Consider the following 9,233-nt stretch of genomic DNA (forward strand, 5'->3'; position numbering starts at 1 on the left):
TTCCTCAATCCAATCCTGTTGGATGCCTGTTCATTAATTCCCCCAAAATGTATTTCAAATCTGTCCATTCTCTCTCTCTGTCTCTCTCCATATATATATATATGTTTGTAGTTTGTATATATATATATAAACAAACTACATTCTGGTGTGCCATCATTTCTGATGCCACCAGTTTCCCAACTGCCACCCTCTAATTAATTAAATCAATTTTCAAATCATAATCTCACTAATATCTTTAAAACATAAGTTTGATCACTTATTTTTCTCTGCCTTAAATCTTTAAATGGTTCTCCCTTGTATTTAGAATAAATCATGTACTCCCATTGAGGCCTACAAAGCACATTGGAGAAATTATTTCTCCAATCTCATTTCTTATTTTATTTTTTCAATTTCCAATTGCTCGCCATGTGTCAGCTGTACTGTTATTCTTTTAGTTCCTATACTTACCCCCAGGGTCTTTGCACATGTTCTTAGATCATTCTTCCTCATTTCTCTCTTCACCATATCATTAGAAATTCCACATCAGCCTAAGTGGTTGTCTCTATCATTTATATTCAGACTAATGCTCCCTGTATTTACTATCATAGAAAATTGCTTATTTTCTATGTATTATATATCATGACTTATAATGATTCTCTTATTTGCATGCTACCTGTTTCTTCACAATCTGAATTGCCGTGAGGTTTGGGACAGTATATCCATCTTGTTAAATAGTGTATCTCCTCCACCTACCATTCTGTCCAACACCCTGGAGAAGATCAAAACATTTATTGGCTGAATGGGTGCTCTTGTCAGAAATCCATTTATGGCTTTGTGTGAGTGGATTTTGCATATATGTATGTGACCTAAATTGACTCTCATTAAGACGATACAAACATTGGTTTAGAATGTTCTTGCTAGTCCTTTGCATTTTTAAATCAAAAATCCCTGTAATTTGGCAAGAAATGCCTTTTTCTAAAGTGCCTTCTGTTTTTAGTGCTCTTTAAAAATTGTGCCTAATCAAGTTCTGTTAAGAGCATATTTTATAAAATTCCCCTGACTGAATATGAGTGGACAAGGATTGGGCTGAAGTTGGCCGCTGTTCTACACTGATAAGATTGTGACTGTGTACTTGGGAGAACACATGGGATGCACAGTCACAGCCACAGGTCTGCAGTGCTGCTCAGTGGCACTGCTGAGGTTGTAAACGATGAAGCAATCAGAACTGGAGACTCCCCAGGAAGACAAAGGAAACTTCAATCCTCATCACTCAACACACCTCTTGGAAATTGTTTCCCTGGAGGAAGCAGATCTGCAGGAATACAAATTAGTTATCTGAAGAGACTTATAAAACACATGTACAAGTGCATTTATATACATTCAATCTATGGATAACACAAAATTGATGAGTTATTTCTAGAAATCAATTTTATTAAGTATTCAATATTCCAATAGTCTGTGATTGAGATACCAGTTTTATAAGAATTATTTGTATAATATATTCATATGTTTATGAATTGATATATTGATTTTTTTAGGATGAGTCATTCTTCCATCCTGCATGTGGCTGAAGTGCAGTGGTTTTCTATGATTGTTCACAGAAATAAACAGGTTCTAGGCAACAAGGTACACATTCAATTAAAAAAATCAAGTATAATTATTTTAATTTGAAATTTTATGCCTAACTTTTATTGTATGCTCTGGTTGAACATATATGAGATGAAAGTAAGAATGTTATATGTATCTGGTTTTATGCATGCCTCTTATACAAAAGAGGTAAAGGGATTAAGCAAAAAAAAAAACCCAAACAAACAAACAAACAAACAAAAAAACCCACAGACACGGACAACAGCTTGGTGATTAGAAGAAGGGGTAGGGGGAAGTAGATGAAGGCATAGGGAGAATAAATGGTGATGAAAGAAGATTTGACCTCTGGTGGTGAACACACAATACAATATACAGATGAAATATTATATAGCTGTACACATGAAACCTATATAATTTCCTTAATCAGCGTCACCCCAATAAATTCAGTAAAAAATATGCAAATTAAAACCACAATGAGATACCACTTCTCACTGCTCAGAATGGCCATCATAAACAAATCCATACACAAAAAAAACAACAAATCCTGGTGAGGTTGTAGAGAAAAAGGAGCCTCAGTACACTGTTGGTGGGAATGCAGACTGGTGCAACCACTGAGGAAAACAGTATGAAATTTTCTCAAAAACCTAAAAATGCAACTGCCTTTTGACCTGGCAATTCCACTGCTCGACTATACCCTATGAATCCTGAAACACAAATTCAAAAGAACCTATGCATCCCAATGTTCATAGCAGCACGGTTTATGGAAGCAACCTAAGTTCCCATCAATAAATGAGTGGATCAAAAAGCTGTGGTAAACCTTGGTTGGTGTAGCTCAGTGGATTGCCCATGGGCTTTGAAACAAAGGGCCACCAGTTCCGTTCCCAGTCAAGGCACATGCCTGGGTTGCAGGCCAGGTCCCCAGTGGGAGCCACATGAAAGGCAACCACACATTGATGTTTCTCTCCCTCTCTTTCTCCTTCCCTTTCCCTCTCTCTAAAAAAAAAAAATAAATAAACAAAACCTTAAAAAAAGCTATGGTATATTTGCACAATGAAATACTACACAGCAGAAAGAAAGAAGGAGCTCCTGCCCTTTGCAACAGCATGGGTGGATCTGGAGAGCATTATACTAAGTGAAATAAGCCAGGCTGTGAAAGACAAATACCATATGATCTCACATATAAGTGGAATCTAATCAACAAAAGCAAGCAAAATATAACCAAAGGCATTGAAATAAAGAACAAACTGACAGTCACCAGAGGGGAGATGGGAGGAGATAACAGGGGAAAAATAGGAAGGGTAGTCAAGGAACATGTATAAGGGATACATGGATGAAATCAAAGGCGGGTAGGATCGATGTTGGGAGATGGGGATGGCTGGGGTGAGGGAGAGTAGTGGGGGGAAAGTGGAGACAACTGTACTTGAATAACAATGAAAAAAGAAAGAAAAAAGTTAATGTGCTAAAAAAATATATGTTGCCCTCAAATTAGTTTTTCAATACTCAGATTGTCTGAAATGAATTCTATACACTAAGAATAAATGTGTCCTATTTTGCTTTTCTTAAACTTCAGGCATGAAATAGGGAGTCATTTCTCTGTATTTCATAATGATTTGGACATATATAATTTATTATTATGTTTACCTTTTCATTTATTTTACAAGATTCTAAAGCAGCAAGAGTATCTTTTACTTGGTTTATACTGCACAAAACAGATGCCAAATAAAATTTTAAATTTTATCATGCATTAATCATATTTTCACAAAAAACATGTTTACTTTTACACTCATTTTATGCAATCATGCTTTTCTGATTGTACTGTTTTTATATATAAGAAATTGAATTTGATAAATTCTCTGATAATGTGAATAAATAACACATAAAAATCATCAAAGTCCAGAAAAATTTTGAAACATAAGCAATGAAATATAAAACAGTGAATGTACAGATAAAGTCATACACATATATATGAATGTGTACATATATGTGTGTGTTTGTGCATATATAAAAATATATCTGACTAGTAATTCTTTAAAAAATAAAAAAAATCCTAGAGAAAATATAGTGAAAATGCTATTATTATACTCTGTTGGTAGGATTATAGACTTTTTTTTTAAGGAACTTAGTCATAACTTCTTTTTTTTAAGATTTTATTTATTTATTTTTAGAGAGGGAAGGGAGGGAGAAAGAGAGAGAAACATCAATGTGTGGTTGCTGGGGGCTGTGGTCTGCAACCCAGGCATGTACCCTGACTGGGAATCGAACCTGCGACACTGGCTCTCAGCCCGAGCTCATTCCACTGAGCTATGCCAGCCAGGGCGGATTATAGACTTTTGAACCATTTTTGAAAGTTATTGAGAGTTATGTGATAAAAATTAATCAGTAACAAGGACAAAATAATTGTTCAAAGGTATTCATGGTATTTATTACAGTAAATATGACTTATGGGGAAAAAACTTAAATATCCATCAGTAAGACATATGGTGTTCTAAAATGGATTTTATATCACTCATAGTGTTATGTTTTCAAATAACTTTAATGACAGGAAATACTCATGAGTTAAAATTAACTTTAAAATGAAGCATATACAATTATTTGTGAGTGTGATGTGTATTGTGTATTGTGCAGGTGTGTGTGTGTGTGTATGTGTGTGTGTGTATTGGTACAAATTGTAAAATATAATTATATGAAAAAGAACATAAAAGGATGATTATTTTTTCAGTTATCGCTTCCCCACTGTAGCGATTTTTAAATAAAGGTAAAGGAAATACAGGGTATGCATTCAAAAGATGAAACAAACAAACAAACCAAAAAACCAAAAACCAAGAGAAGGAATGACAGGTGAAAAAATACTGGAAGATAAAAAATAGTGGGATGAAATTGAACTTCAGACAACATGACAAACAAATTGCTCAGAGGGACCTTTCTGTAATAGAACCATTAGGTCCCTGATACTATATAATCTTTTTTAACAGCTGCTGGGTTTCTTCAAGGAGAACTATTCTTCCCTCATGGGAGGTATGGGGACACCCAACAACAACAACAACAACAGAATCAGTGACTTGGAGCTGAGGTTTTGCGCAGTAAGTGTATTTTAAAAGCAATGATTAAAGAGGGAAGAAAACAGAAAAAGAAAAGTGAGGATTCCATGAGGCTGGAAGCTGCTATTAACACTGTGAAGTGGATGCTGGGGCAAGGGCAAAGGTAAAGTGGTTAAGCTAAACATTTTACTCCTGTAAGAGATAGGACCTTTGGGGAGCTATACAGTCATCCCAGATTGGTAGCATGCCCTGGTTCCTACCAGAAGTGAAAACCTTTTCAACTTAAGATCATGATGTTTTACAGCCCTCTCAGAACCTTCCTGCTGCCATGCTGGGACCTTGCTGTTCCAGCCTCCAGGGTGCATCCCATTCTACCAGCCTGTGAGTGGCAGCACAGAAAAATAATACATATTTCCTCTCCCTGTACCCACTTTGAGGAGAGCAAAAAAATTTAATTTGCGCTATGAGGGGAGTCGTGCACATCCAGGCTAGCCAAATGTGGCAACCAGATTGCTATCAAGTTCTGGAAGGTAATCAGTGACGAACATGACATCAACAACCACTGGCCCCTCCCACAGGGACAGTGACCTGCAGCCAGATTGCATCTCTTGTATTACAGTGAAGTCACAAGAAGAAAACATGTTCCTCACTCTCTTTTAGTGAATCTAGAACCTGGGATCATGGACTCTGTTCATTCAGGTCCTTCTGGCCAGATCTGTAGACCAGACAACTCCGTTTTTGGTTACTCCGGAGCAGGCAACAACTGGGCCAAGGGTCTCTATTACAGAGGGTGCTGAGCTCATTGACTCAGGCCTGGATGTGTTAGGGAAGGAGGCTGAGAGCTGTGTCTGGCTGCAGAGTCTCCAGCTGACTCCTTCACTGGGTGGGGGCACAGGCTCTGGAATGGGCACCTTGCTCATTAGCAAGCTCTGGGAAGAGTATCTTTGTTACCGTAGATAGGGAATACCAGGCATTTTCCTCCATTGGCCAAAATGGCACAACGGAAGGTTCTTAAACTGAGCACACCAAAAGCTATAAAGACAGCCCCAGTGCGCCAAAAGCTAGAAGATGGATGGATAGGTCTCCACCAGGCAAAAAGCTAGAAAGATGTATGGATAGGCCCTAGTGGCCAAAGGCTAGAAAGATGAATGAATAGGACCCCAGTGCACCAAAAGCTAGCAAGATAATTAGATAAAAAAAATTCACTACTTATTCCTGTAAAAACTGGGGGCTCGAGCAGGAAGCAGCGATGGTCTTTGAGATGTGAGCCCACAATTCTCTCATGTTGTGGCATGTGAATAAACCTCTTTCCTTTTACACCAGCACCTGTATGAGTTTGGCTGTCACTGGGGAAGGCAGCCAAACCTACATTTTTGGTTACATCCTGACCACATCACAAATACCTTTAGTGTGGTACCCCAAAGAACCTGACACTGGTTGAGCCCCACAATGCCACCCTCTGTGTCCATCAGTTGGCAGATAATACTGATGAGACCTACTGGTCTCATAGTGAGGCTCTTTACAAAATCAGCTTCTGCAACCTTTGGCTGACCATGCCAACCTATGGGGATCTGAGCCACTTCATCTCAGCCACCATGAGTGATGTCACCACCTGCCTCAGCTTCCCTGTCCAGCTCAGTGCTGACCTCTGCAAGCTGGAAGTCAACATGGTGCCCTTCCCATGCTTCCACTCCTTCATGCCTGGATTTACCCCTTCTAAGCAGCCATGGAAACCAGCAGTATCAGGCCCTCACTGTACCCTAAATTACCCAGCAGATACTTGATGCCAAGAACACCATGGCTGCCAGTGAACCCTGCCATGGCTGGTACCTCACAGTGGCTGCTGTCTTGCAGATGTCCATGAAGGAGGTAGATGAGCAGATGCTCAACATGTGTAACAAGAATAGCAGCTACTTTGTGCAAAGGATCCATAATAATGTTAAGACAGCTATCTACAACATCCTGCCCTGTGGCCTAAAGATGGTAGTCACCTTCACTGGCAACAGCAATGGCCATCCAGGAGCTGTTCAAGCACATCTCAGAGCACTTCACTGCCCTATTCCACCAGAAGGCTTTCTTCCACCAGTACACAGGTGAGGGCATAGGCAAGATGGAGTTTACCAAGGCTGAGAGCAGTGTGAAGAGCAGTACCAGGATTTCACCACAGAAATCTTTCACCACAGAGGAGGATTTTGGTGAAGAGGCCGAAGAGGGGCCATAAGGTCTCATCATGTCACTCAGGCTTCTGTTTCCTCAGCCTTTTCCCTTAACTGCCTCTTTCCTCTCCCTCAGAATTTACATCTTCTGCGTCTCTTTCTCTCTTGGGGTGCTCTAGAAAAGTGCCTGGCACATAATAGGCACTTTTAAAAATTTGGTGTTTACTGGATGTCTCCTCTGCACTCTGGGTAATCTAAATATGTTTCTGCTATTTGGGGTAACCTTGTATTTCCTCCTGGTACCCATTTTTCCCTCTGTCCAGTTAATATTTCCATCCCTGTTTTCAAGATAATTCTCCAAGAAGCTAGATCTTATCCAGACCCCATTTAGAACTGTGTGCTGAAACACCATCGTAAGCCCATGTGGTAACAAGGGGAAAGGGAGCCACACTAACTCTAGCAGGTGGAAGTCCCTACTAGGAACAGGTGGGGTTTCCCATTCTAGAGCAGTTTTGGAGAGTGGGCTGCAGGCTGTTAATGTTCTAGTTTCCAGGTATTTTCCCTGCTCCTCCCTGACTTTGGAATAGGTGTTAACCATATTATCTATATTTTCTGTCTCTCTCTAAGTTCTGTCCTGAGCTCTTTCTTTTGCAGAAGTCTGCCCCACTCTGTCAAATGGGATCCTTCCCTCTTCCACTTTACCTTCCTCTCACACTGAAATTCTTCCTTTTCTGGATGGAGAGGAGGGGAAGAGGGGAAGAGAGTCCTATATATGCACAAAAAGGTATGCATTGCGGCTTAAATGTTGGAGTCATTGCCTGGAAGAGAGGAGACGAGACACCCTCTGTCTTTTGGCAACATTTCTTCTCTTCTTTTGCTCTTGCCTTTTTCCCTCACCCTTTTGTCTTATTCTGAACTTTAAATTTCTGTTTTGTGTTGAACTTGCTGCTGTTTCTTTTCATATTGAAAAAATGAGATTGCCCCTGGATCCAAAAATAAATGGGAATTGAAAAAATTCAACATTTTATAGATTAGATGAGCCAATAAGTTTAAAATCAAAAATCACCAGCCACACCCTGGCCAGTGGGGCTGTTAGTTGGAGTGTCATTCCATAAACTGAAAGGTCATGGGTTTAATTCCTGATCAGGGCTCATGCCTAGGTTGCAGGTTTGGTTCTGGTCAGAGCGCATATGAGATGCAACTCATTGATGTTTCTCTCGCATTGGTGTATCTCTCTCTGTCTCCTTTCTTCTTCCTCTGGAATAAAAACAAACAACAAAAAAAATTCACCTACCACATGCAGAAGCAAGCCACCACAAATGGGAATCAAAGAGATTTAATAGATAACAGATTTAGACATATACTACATATACAGGGAGGGACAAAAGTAGGTTTACAGTTGTTCATATATAAAATAATACAATAATTAATAAATAATAATACAAAAGTAAGCTATGTTTCACATACTCAAAACTGTAAACCTTCTTTTGCCCCTCTCTGTACTAATTGGATATGACAGCTATGTAATTTAGAATAAATAAGACATATTTAAATGAATAAAAATTGGAATAATGAAGATTATTAAACAATCAGGTATGATCAGTCTTTTAAAAAACAAGCAACAAACAACAAATGTTGGAGAGGTTGTGGAGAAAAGTGAACCCTAGTGCACTGTTTGTTGATGGGATTGCAGACTGGTACAACCACAATGGAAAACAATATGGAATTTTCTCAGAAAACTGAAAATGGATCTGCCTTTTGACCCAGCAATTTCACTGCTAGGATTATATCCTAAGAACCCTGAAACACCAGTCCAAAAGAACCTATGCAACCCAATGTTCATAGCAGCACAATTTACAATAGCCAAGTGTTGGAAGCAACCTAGGTGCCCATGAGTAAATGAATGGGTCAAAAAACTATAGTACATTTACACAATGTAATTCTATGCAGCAGAAAGAAAGGTACTCCTACCCTTTGTGACAGCATGGATGGAACTGGGAAGCATTATGCTAAGAGAAATAAGCCAGGTAGTGAAAGACAAATACCATATGATCTCACCTTTAACAGGAACCTAAACAACAAAACAAACAAGCAAGCAAAGCATAGGCAAAGACATTGAGATCGAGAACAGGCTGACAGCGATCAGAGGGGAGGGGATAATGGGAAAAAAGGGTGAAGGGCTTACACGAACAATTATAAAGGACACATGGACAATAACAAGGGGGAAGTGGAAATGAGGAAGGGAGGCAGAAAATTGTACTTGAACAACAATAAATAATAATAATAAAAAATAAAAATAAAAATGAGCATTATTGCAGATGTTTATTTACCTCCTAAAAATATTCCCTGCTCTGTGAACATATTTTATAACTGATAAGAAAATTATGTTTAATAAATCTTCTCATCCACTTAGTTAATGTTGGAATTTATTTATCATCTTGGGTAAGTAAAGATTTGCCCAAAGATTATCTGG

At 38.9% G+C, this 9,233-nt stretch overlaps 1 pseudogene; it reads left to right on the forward strand.

Annotated features, from left to right (window-relative positions):
* The first annotated feature begins 5,067 nt into the window (after positions 1–5,067).
* LOC114508013 lies at positions 5,068–6,825 on the forward strand (annotated as a pseudogene).
* The last annotated feature ends 2,408 nt before the right edge of the window (positions 6,826–9,233 follow it).

The sequence above is a fragment of the Phyllostomus discolor genome, chromosome 10 (assembly GCF_004126475.2).
Source record: "Phyllostomus discolor isolate MPI-MPIP mPhyDis1 chromosome 10, mPhyDis1.pri.v3, whole genome shotgun sequence".
NCBI classification, from domain to species: Eukaryota; Metazoa; Chordata; class Mammalia; order Chiroptera; family Phyllostomidae; genus Phyllostomus; species Phyllostomus discolor.